The sequence below is a fragment of the Triticum urartu genome, chromosome 7A, assembly GCF_056163025.1.
Source record: "Triticum urartu cultivar PI428250 chromosome 7A, HENAU_Tu73, whole genome shotgun sequence".
Taxonomy (NCBI): Eukaryota; Viridiplantae; Streptophyta; class Magnoliopsida; order Poales; family Poaceae; genus Triticum; species Triticum urartu.
The window spans coordinates 310,869,668-310,881,676 of NC_141879.1; positions in this window are offsets into that span (position 1 = coordinate 310,869,668).

Below are 12,009 nucleotides of genomic sequence, written 5' to 3' on the forward strand. Positions count from 1 at the left end.
CCCGAGGCACTGGCAGCTAGATCAAGCCACCAAGGCAGCCACGGGCGCGCCCCGCACGACCCACCACGCCACCTTCAGGAACAACGGCAGGGGCGAGGCACGCGCGAGCCCCCACCACCACCCGGAGGCCGCCTGCCAGCGCCAAACTCCACCAGCCGAGGGGAGATGAGATCTCGCTGTCACCGACGTCGATCGAGCTTTGCCTAGTGGCGGCGAGGGGAGGAGGGGTGGAGTACCGACGACGCGAGGGTTGTCCTCCTTATCGCCCGTGAGAGCGATGTGGGAGGGGGATACTTTCTCCCGCTTCATGTCCCGCCAAGAGGTCATATGTATGCTCATTATGTGTTGTATTCTCTTGACGATACATTATGAGTTAAATATACACACCCTTTATGAGAGAGAGAGAAAACGGATATAGCTACAATGGTGTTTATACGCCGTGTCCTTGTTAACAGCATTGCATGGAGACTCCTTAGATGCGCTCGTCGGGATGAAAACCCAGTATTTGATCTTCAGTGGTTGTCGAATAACGGCATCGTTTATGTGTCGTTCTCTTTTTTAAAGGTACGGCTTTCAGAAAACATTTCTTGTTGTTCATGCATTGTTAAAGACGGTTGATGGTGTTGTTACTTGTACGTTGTCTGTCTGTCGTGTCATTTATTTTTCTGTTTCTTCTTTTTATCTTTTTCTTTTTTGCATGCAACCACGGTGTCTAGACTAGGTCTGTATGTTTTGTCGTTGTAAAGACCAAAGATATCTTACTCTTTGTTGAAAAATAAAGAGTCGTTTAACAACCGTGAGAGTTTACATAAAATGTGAAATTCTTAAAAATGTTCCAGAAAAGCGGCCCGGCGGAAATCACAGGCTTCATGCCGTGTCTACTACTTAGTACACTTTGAGAGAAAAGGTTTTCCCCTCGCTTTGTATTACAAAACAAACATCCGATACAACCAACGATAGATGTTGAGGCAGAAGCAGCACAATCACGTCAAAAAAAAGAGAAAAAAGAAAAGAAACAAATGCCGATAACAGCGGATTGACAAAGACGACGTAGCCTCGCGACCGCTGCTTTCACCGGAAGTCGTCCCCCAAGCTCCGAGACTCCGAAGCGCCGGTATCAATCAACACCTTCAAGAAGGACGCGACGATGACGACGCTGCTGCCAAGGGTTTCCTCCGGTACACGGTGAGGAAAGAGGAAGGATAGCCCCGACGCCCTTCAGGAAGGTTCGATGGCACCCTCAGGCGCCACCGCGTCGATGTCGGCCAAGACAACAGGGATTTCTCCCGATCCCATCCTCCACCTCAGGCACTCCGGTGCTCGCCACCAAACCGACCACCACCCTGTGCACACGGACATGAAGATTCCCACGCTGTCTCACCACGGCACCGCGAAGATGGCCTGCACAACGAGGAAGGGGAGCCGGGACTAGGGCAGCAGCACCGTCAGCATACTGGAGGGCCCCACCTCCACCGTCCATGATGGTAGCTGACCGGACGCCAAAGCGGGAGCCTGCCGGGCCCTCAGAGGCCCGGACAACTCCTGCCTTCGCGCCGCAGCTGGCATGCCGTCGGCGTCGCTGCCCTCCCCCCCCCCCCCCCCCCCGTCCGAGCTGCTCCACCACCTGACCACACAGACGACGACAAAAGCCACACCGGGGGCTGGCCCGCTAGGACCCAGATGGGGCCCGCGGGCCCCGATCTGGGCCGGGGCGCGCCACCGGCCAACCAGCGCCACCACGCCGTCTCGCCGCCAAAGGGTCGCGCCACCACCGAGCGAGCCGCCGGCCACCGCGCCGGGACGCCGGGCCATCATCAGGCCGAGGGGCACCGCCGCCACCCCCATGCCCCGAGCAAGGAGCCGCGCGCGTGGGGACAGGCAGGCCCCGCCGCCGCCAACACCACCCGGCCAGCGCCGGGGGCGCCCATCGGCGGCGGCAAGGAGGGAAGGAGCGACGAGGGCGGCCGAAGGGGAGGCAGGGCTCGCGTCGCCCCGGCCACCTCTCGGGGAGGCGGCGCGGATCGGATCCGGGGGAAGGGGGTGGGGGGAAGGGGGCGGGGCGGGGCGGGGCGGCGACGGGGCCTAGGACGGCCGGCGGTGGCGGAGGGAGGGAGGGAGGAACCCTAGGTCGGAGGAGCGGGGGGCTAGTTTTACTACGTAGCACACTCGCTCGCACCTTGGCCAATAGCCATTCATGTTCTTGCTTCGATGTCTCAAGCCTCAGCTAAGAGGTACGTTATTGATCAACAAGGACCAGAACACATGAGGAGATTGATCATTAAGCTAGCTCACCCACTAAACTAATCAAACCAGGTCAGCAACGCCTCTAGACGCTAGCAGAAACATTTATTTTCTGTAGTATACTGTATTATGGTGTCTATCCACGTTCGGCCCGGTCACCGTCTCCATCCAAATCCAATCCCCTCCCTCGTGGAAACTAATAACACGACTCGCTCCAAGATGCTCTCCGGCCTGCGTTTCCAAGAGGCATGTGCGTTTTCTGCGTGGAATGGAACGACGCTAGCTTGCGATGATTGATTCAAGGGAGTACCTAGAACTCATCTAGATGAGATATAATTTGATCTCATTTATTTGGAAAACAAGAACATATAACATCTACGTCAGCACACACGCATCTTATAGCATCTTATAGCATCACATCCAATGACTATAAAAAATGAATGAGACCAAATTATATCTTATCTAGATGAGTTCTAGCAAAACTGTTGATTCAAGGTGGGAGCCCGGGCATATTCTTCACGCAATCACGCTCTTATAACGGGATGCGTCAGCAATACATGACATGTGGTTATAGCGCCTAGACATTTTCTTCGGACTGTTATTTTTCTTCCCGGCGTATAATATTCGGGTCCCACAATAGAGTGTCAGTCTCTAGTTGGCTGCTACATTTCGGCGAGCAATTTGCAAGTATGTTATCAAAATTTAAAATATCATGAATTCTGAAAACGTTCTTGATGTAGGATAGGAACCCTAGGGGCCGATCTTTCACGAAAGGAGCGAATCCCGCGATGAACACGAGGGAAAAACGAGGGGAACACAAAGGGAAACACAGGAGAATCACTAAACCAACACAAGAAAGTCACACATGTGTTAGATCCTCGAGTACATAGGAGATCACACGGTACACGATCAACTAGGGACGATACAAGGTAGCCGGTCTTCTCCGTGAGGAGGTCTTGAATCCACGAGGGGATCTTCCCTTAGAGGGGTCTTGAATCCAAAAGGATCTTCTTCGAAGAGGCCGCGGTCTCTCACGAGGAGTAGATCCGATGTGGATGAGCGTAGCTTTATCTCTCAAAATGAGCTAAACCAACGCTAACCCTAAAAAGTTGGACGAGGTGGAATATATATAGTCTTAGTGCAAAAGAGGGGGCGAAGGGGTACATGGGCTGTGGCCCAACACGAAACAGTGCATAGGCGTCGGACGTCCGGGAGTCACCGGTTGTCCGGAGGCTCGGGAGGGTCCGGACGTCCGGTGCCTGTCGGACGTCCGTAGATTCGTCTCGGGTAGTCTTCGGTCGGACGTCCAGTCGGGGTCGGACGTCTTAGAAGCGTCGGTCGTCCGTGAAGCGTCGGAAGTCCGTCGTTTTGGCTCGGGTGTGGAAGTGTCGGATGTCCGGTCTGGGTCAGACGTCCGGAGCCTCGGGGGCGTCGGACGTCCGGTCCTGGCCGGTCGTCCGGAGCCTGTAGCTTCTTCTTCATCACTTCTTCTTCTCCGTCGTCACATTCATCTTCCTCTTCCTCTTCTCCTTGCTCCTTAGCTTCTCCATGATACCTGAGCATGCACAAAGTGTCCGTGTGAGGTAGTAGCCATGTCTCATGTGCATCAAAGTGGAAATGTGAGAGGAGAGATGTCACCTCAGTTTCAAGAGCTCTTGCGCGTTCTCGTGTCATGGGTCCAAGAGGTGTTGTAGGAGATGTAGTTGGGTCCATGGGGATGGCCTTGGGATGCTCTGCATCATCTCCCCTCCCTTGGGGAAGATACGTCCTCGGATCAAATTCTTCATCACCATGGAAGGGAGGGAGATTTTTGACATTGAAGATGTCGCTCACGTTGTACTTGTCGCGTGGGAGGTCGATCTTGTAAGTGTTGTCGTTGTATCGTGCGAGCACCTTGAAGGGTCCATCCGCTCGTGGTCGAAGCTTGGACTTGCGTTCTTATGGAAAGCGATCCTTGCGAAGGTGTAGCCACACGAGATCACCAATGTTGAAGACCATAGGTTGCTTGTTGAAGTTGAGCTTGGTCGCAAGGCGTTGAACTTGACGCTCGATGGTGTTTCTTGTATCTTCATGCACCTTCTTGAGGTGTGTCACACGTGCACTTGCGTCCAAATTGATGCGCTCTTGGAGTGGTAGAGGGAGAATGTCCAAAGGGGACAAAGGGTTGAACCCATAGACGACCTTGAAGGGGGGACTTGCCGGTTGTTGAGTGTCTTGCTCGGTTGTAGGCGAACTCGGCGATAGGTAGGCACTCCTCCCACTCCTTGATGTTCTTCTCGATGAGTACTCGAAGTAGAGCGGAGAGTGTGCGGTTAGTAACTTCCGTTTAGCCATCGGTTTGTGGACGATACGCCGTGGAGAAAAGTAGCTTGATTCCGAGCTTGGCGCATAGGGTCTTCCAAAAGTAGCTAAGGAACTTGACGTCGTGGTCCGAGGCGATCGTCTTTGGCACTCCGTGTAGACGCAATATTTCCCTACAAAAGAGAGTAGCAACATGTGAAGTATCGTCTATCTTGTTGCAAGGAATGAAATGTGCCATTTTGGAGAAACAGTCCACAACGACAAATACCGAATCCTTCACATTTCGAGTCCTAGAAAAACCAAGTACAAAGTCCATGCTAATGTCTTCCCATGGTTGATATGGAATGGGTAGAGGCATATAAAGGCCATAAGATTGAGCTTTGGACTTAGCTTTGCGACATGTAGAGCATCGGTTGGTGAAGCGGTTGACGTCGCGAAACATCTTGGGCCAAAAGTAGTTCTTCGAGAGCGTGGCGAACGTCTTGTCTCGTCCAAAATGTCCCATCAAGCATCCTCCATAAGATTCCTGCAAAAGCAAAAAACGAAGAGAAGACTCGGGGATGCAAAGTTTGTTAGCTCTCATAAGATATCCATCTTTGATGTAATAGCGTTCCCAAGAGGTATGCATCAAACACTTGGCATAAGGAGTAGCAAAGGTAGGATCATGCTCATACAAGTCTTTTATATGCTCAAAGCCAATGACATCCAAATCAAGTTGAGTAACAAGCATGCATATGCGAGAAAGGGCATCCGCCACAATGTTTTCTTTACCTTTAATGTACTTGATGACATAAGGAAAAGACTCGATAAATTCACTTCATTTAGCATGACGCTTGTTCAATTTGGTTTGGCCCTTGTCGGTGTCAAAACCGGTGGATCTCGGGCAGGGGGTCCCGAACTGTGCGTCTAAGGTGGATGGTAACAGGAGGCAGGGGACACGATGTTTACCCAGGTTCGGGCCCTCTCGATGGAGGTAAAACCCTACGTCCTGCTTGATTGATCTTGATGGTATGAGTATTACAAGAGTTGATCTACCACGAGATCGTAGAGGCTAAACCCTAGAAGCTAGCCTATGGTATGATTGTATGTTGTCCTACGGATTAAACCCTCTGGTTTATATAGACACTGGAGGGGGCTAGGGTTACACAAAGTCGGTTACAAGGGAGGAGATCTACATATCCGTATTGCCAAGCGTGCCTTCCACGCCAAAGAGAGTCCCATCCGGACACGCGACGAAGTCTTCAATCTTGTATCTTCATAGTCCAACAGCCCGGCTGTCCGGAGACCCCCTAATTCAGGACTCCCTTAGTAGCCCCTGAACCAGGCTTCAATGACGATGAGTCCGGCGCACAGATTTGTCTTCGGCATTGCAAGGCGGGTTCCTCCTCCGAATACTCCATAGAACATATTGAACACAAAGATAGTGTCCGGCTCTGCAAAACAAGTTCCACATACCACCGTAAAGAGAATGATATTTCCACAAATCTAATCTGCTGACACGTTTTGACAACACGACATCATGTCATGGCCTGGTCATTATTCAAACCGTTTTTCTCAACCAGCACCGCACATATCGCGAGGCGGTTTTCTTGACACGTCTTGTTGATGTCTACTACACAACCTTCTTCTTGTAGACGTTGTTGGGTCTGCAAGTGCAGAGGTTTGTAGGACAGTAGCAATTTCCCTCAAGTGGATGACCTAAGGTTTATCAATCCATAGGAGGCGTAGGATGAAGATGGTCTCTCTCAAGCAACCCTGCAACCAAATAACAAAGAGTCTCTTGTGTCCCCAACACACCCAATACAATGGTAAATTGTATAGGTGCACTAGTTTGGCGAAGAGATGGTGATACAAGTGGTATATGGATAGTAGATAAAGGTTTTTGTAATCTGAAAATATAAAAACAGCAAGGTAACTAATGATAAAAGTGAACACAATCGGTATTGCAATGCGTTGGAACAAGGCCTAGGGTTCATACTTTCACTAGTGCAAGTCCTCTCAACAATAATAACATAATTGGATCACATAACTATCCCTCAACATGCAACAAAGAGTCACTCCAAAGTCACTAATAGCGGAGAACGAACGAAGAGATTATGGTAGGGTACGAAACCACCTCAAAGTTATTCTTTCCAATCAATCTGTTGGGCTATTCCTATAAGTGTCACAAACAGCCCTAGAGTTCGTACTAGAATAACACCTTAAGACACAAATCAACCAAACCCCTAATGTCACCTCAAATATCCGTGGGTATGATTATACGATATCCATCACACAATCTCATATTCATCTATTCAACCAACACATAGAACCTCAAAGAGTGCCCCAAAGTTCCTACCGGAGAATCACGACGAAAACGTGTGCCAACCCCTATGCATAGGTTCATGGGCGGAACCCGCAAGTTGATCACCAAAACATACATCAAGTGAATCACGTGATATCCCATTGTCACCACAGATACGCACGGCAAGACATACATCAAGTGTTCTCAAATCTTTAAAGACTCAATCCGATAAGATAACTTCAAAGGGGAAACTCAATCCATTACAAGAGAGTAGAGGGGGATAAACATCATAGGATCCAAATATAATAGCAAAGCTCACGAAACATCAAGATCATATCACCTTAAGAACACGAGAGAGAGAGAGAGAGATCAAACACATAGCTACTGGTACATACCCTCAGCCCCGAGGGAGAACTACTCCCTCCTCGTCATGGAGAGCACCGGGATGATGAAGATGGCCACCAGAGAAGGATTCCCCCTCTGGCAGGGTGCCAGAACGGGTCTAGATTGGTTTTCGGTGGCTCCGGAGGCTTCTGGCGGCGGAACTCCCGATCTATTGTGCTCCCTGATCGTTTTGGGGTATATGGAGATATATAGGCGGAAGAAGTACATTAGGGGGTCCACGAGGGGTCCACGAGGGTGGAGGGCGCGCCTAGGGGGGTGGGCGTGCCCCCCTGCCTCGTGGCTTCCTCGTAGATCCCCTGACGTGCACTCCAAGTCTTCTGGGCTTCTTATGATCCAAAAATAAGTTCCGTGAAGTTTCAGGTCAATTGTACTCCGTTTGGTTTTCCTTTTCTGCGATATTCTAAAACAAGGTAAAAACAGAAACTGGCACTGGGCTCTGGATTAATAGGTTAGTCCCAAAAATGATATAAAAGTGTATAATAAAGCCCATAAACATTCAAAACAGTAGATAATATAGCATGGAGCAATAAAAAATTATAGATACGTTGGAGACGTATCAACATCCCCAAGCTTAATTCCTGCTCATCCTCGAGTAGGTAAATGATAAAAACAGATTTTTTGATGCGGAGTGCTACTTGGCATAATTTTAATGTAATTCTTCTTAATTGTGGTATGAATATTCAGATCCGAAAGATTCAAGACAAAAGTTCATATTGACATAAAATAATAATACTTCAAGCATACTAACTAAGCAATTATGTCCTCTCAAAATAACATGGCCGAATAAAGTTCATCCCTACAAAATCATATAGTTTAGTCATGCTCCATTTTCATCACACAAGAATGCTCTCATCATGCACAACCCCGATGACAAGCCAAGCAATTGTTTCATACTTTAGTAATCTCAAACCTATAAACGTTCACGCAATATATGAGCGCGAGCCATGGACATAGCACTATGGGTGGAATAGAATATGATGATGGGGGTTATGTGGAGAAAACAAAAAGGAGAAAGTCTCACATCAACGAGGCTAATCAATGAGCTATGGAGATGCCCATTGTCGGTGTCAAAACCGGCGGATCTCGGGTAGGGGGTCCCGAACTGTGCGTCTAGGCCGGATGGTAACAGGAGGCAGGGAACACGATGTTTTACCCAGGTTCAGGCCCTCTTGATGGAGGTAAAACCCTACGTCCTGCTTGATTAATATTGATGATATGGGTAGTACAAGAGTAGATCTACCACGAGATCAAGGAGGCTAAACCCTAGAAGCTAGCCTATGGTATGATTGTTGTATATGGAGTTGTATATTCTATCGACTAGCCTGGCCCTGGTTTATATAATGCACCAGAGGCCTAGGATAACAAGAGTCCTAGCCGAATACGCCGGTGGGGAGGAGTCCTTCTCTTGATCGCCAAGTCTTGTGGAATCTTCCTTGTATGCGGTAGCTGTCCGAACTGGCCCATGAGTATACGGCCATGGGGGTCCTCGGCCCAATCTAACAGATCGGGAGATGACGTGGTGAGTACCCCCTAGTCCAGGACACCGTCAGTAGCCCCCTGAACCGGTCTTCAAGTTAGGGATGCTCCTCGATTCTTCCGAACTGTTCTTCATCTTCGGTCGTCGGTCTTGAAAACTGGTTCAACAAATCTTCTCATCTTCGATCTTGAGGATCGCCGAAATGCATTCGACGAGTTTATACGCCGGGTATCCGAGGAGCCCCTTTAAGTTTCCGGCCTTTATCAATGCCTTATTGTTTTTATGCCACACCTCGGGTTTGAAGTTGTTCCCGGGAGGCAGTGTCCTCTTGCGTCTGAGCTCTAACGCCGGACTGTATTCGAGGTATCTTTTGCAGCCGAGCACCAATGCTGGACCGCTTCCCAGCTCTAACGCCGGAATGTATCTGAGCTCCAACGCCGGACTATGTATCCGAGCTTCAACGCGGGACTGTATCCGAGCTCCAACGCCGGACTATATCCGAGGTGTCATATCACCTTGGTTCAAAAAAGTCTGAAGGAGTTTAGCCGAGCTTAATGCCGGAAATGTCCTCTATGGAGCCAGCCACTAGCGCCCGAGCTTTATGCCGGACTGCTTCCGAGGTGGTGCACCACCCCGAATATGGGTCGATTTTTGTGAATATTTTTTATTGGTGCAATTTATTCTCTGCCGAGATATATAGCCAGTAGCCCTCAAGGTGTGTATCGGTATAAAACCCGAGATGCACCTGAAGGATGAAGTAAGACCGCTGATCCCAGTAGCCGCTGAGACTCGGGTTGATTTGCAAAATCGGCCTGAGGATCAAGTCCTAGATCGGCAGAATACTTCGGGACACAAAAAGCGGCGTGCTTAGTCCTCGAGACTCAGGTTGGGTGCGGCCGACCAACTTGAGGATCAATATCTCCTCGGCAACTGCATGGCACTTAAAATTTTCTGCATTGAACAGGTAATGCAGTAGCCCCCGAGACACTGGTCGGGTGGCAACACCAGATCAGGGGATCGATGTGCCCCTTTAATATTTGTAAATAATAAGGCCGAAGCCCAGTAGCCCCCGAGCCTTAATGCGGGCACGGGTGGCCGAATTAAGGATCAATATCCATAGTAAAATCACAAATTATGTGTAATGACTCTATGTATCCAAGTACTTTACGTCATTAATGCTTGGATCCGCATTGTACAAAACTTTGTTGACCGACCATCGGCTTCCACCTCCTCGGCTAGTAGCCGAGGAGTGTTTGTCCTACTTTATAAAGCCTTTATGAAGGCAAAGATTTACGACAAACAAGGCAATCTGGCCATACGGTTTTATAAACAAAGGTACGCAGAGAGTTATATTACTGTTTAACAGAAGAAATGTCTTCCAAAGAAAATAGTCCCGCTATCGGTTCCTTTCTTTGGGTTGTCATGCTAAGCATGATCATTAAACCTCAGCTCTAATGTAAGAGCAAAATATTGAGGATTTAGTTTGGAAGGCCAGTTAATAGCCCCCGGTAGTGTTCGGCGACAGTCGGGGTCAAGCCGTAAATACTTCGGCCAATGTTATGAACGGCCCATCATTTAACATAGTCATCGGATCGCTGACCAGTTTACGCTTATTGTGAAAGTCAGTTTTCGGCTTTCTCCACTGAGGTGCTTAACCATGTGAGCTGGAAGCACAATCGCAGTGGTTCTCCCTTTGCACGCCTAGCCGAACAAAACGGAACGTAGGAAGCAAGTGCAGGAGCCGGGCAACCCAACTATTGACCGAAGACACAATTCGAAACCGATGCATATATAGCAATATCTGAGAATGTTTTTGCCGAATCCCTAAAGGTGTCCGGTGTTGCACTACGAGACTAATGCTGGAAAAGCACAAATAGTTTAAAAGTGCCATAGGCTCGAAAAGCCAAAAAAACGTCAGTAAAAACTTGACGTCCGAACAAGATCAAGTGTTCGGTGCCAATCCAAAAATTGGTTTTAGAAGAAAAAAAAGTGCTTCTGTCATGCTTTAACATGATACATCCTATCTCAAGACTTCGAGCGGGTCAGCTTACGGCTTCAACCTCCTATCCCGAGGGCGGAGTACTTCTCATCAGGCCAGTTTAGCAAACTAAACTCTAGCGGCTTTGAGAGAGAAATTAGGCTCCCCGGCTAGTGACCGCACACTCGTGTCGAAAAAAGGAGTGATAAATAATAATAAAACTTTGCAACGACTAAGAAGAAGAACACTTATTATAAAACGGCTCAAATAAACTTAAGAGCCCCCAAGTGACTTGGGTAGAAGAATGATTGCATGTACCGAAGTACTTATATCATATCTATGTTCAACCGAACTTTAAACACGTCTTAACCGACCGTCAGCTTCTCCCTCTTCGGTCAAGGACCGAAAAGTGTTATGTACTCCATCGGTCGAGAATATCGACGGTGTTTCCAATAACCAGGCAATCAGGCCATAAGGCTGTAACAGACAAAGCGCGCTCAGGGAACTTATGCTATATTACCGTGAAGTGTAAGAAGCATCTTCGAAGAAAATAGTACCCCCACCGATACCTTTCTTCGGTGCTCATTGTTATTATGAGACTTGTGCAATAGATTTTTTGTACTCATGAGTTCCGTTGTGTGCCGACCATCATTGAAAACTATAAGAGCGCTAGCTTTCGGCTTCACCCAGTCTGAGGTCCGGCTCGGGTGACCCGATCGTGACAATCGCAGACGTGCTCCCTTTACTCCCTAGCCGAACAATCGGGAACGTAGGGATAAACACAGGAGTGATGCAACCCAGCTTGCAAATCGCTTAAGTCAATATGGTGCATATTGTGGCATAATACACGAACAAGGAACGAAGCCGTACAAGTATAATCATATGCAAGAGGAAAAAACTTCATAAAGGAAGCCCCCAAGTGAATTGGGTCCTTGAATTTGTGTGTCACAAACAAAGTTTGGACAAGGAAAATTTTTTACAAGCAAATTTTTTCCAAAAAAGTATAATGCTTGGTCGAACCGAACACAAGTTAAAAATTAAAGCTTTGAGCATGAAAGTGACTTAGCTGGCTAATGTGTTCGGTATTGATGACGCGGTCCGAGCTTGATGCGGGGCAAGGTTCCATCCCCCAAGCCGGTCCCGAGGTGGCAGAGCGGAGAGCTCGACACGACGAAGTGGTGACATAGCACGGTCAATGCAGACCGGCAGAGTGACGCCGAAGTCCCCGGATCATTTTCCTGTGCACAAAAAATAGTGCAAACCGGAGATAATAGTAATAATGATAATTAAATTAAAAAACGTTGCATAATAAATAATTTATGC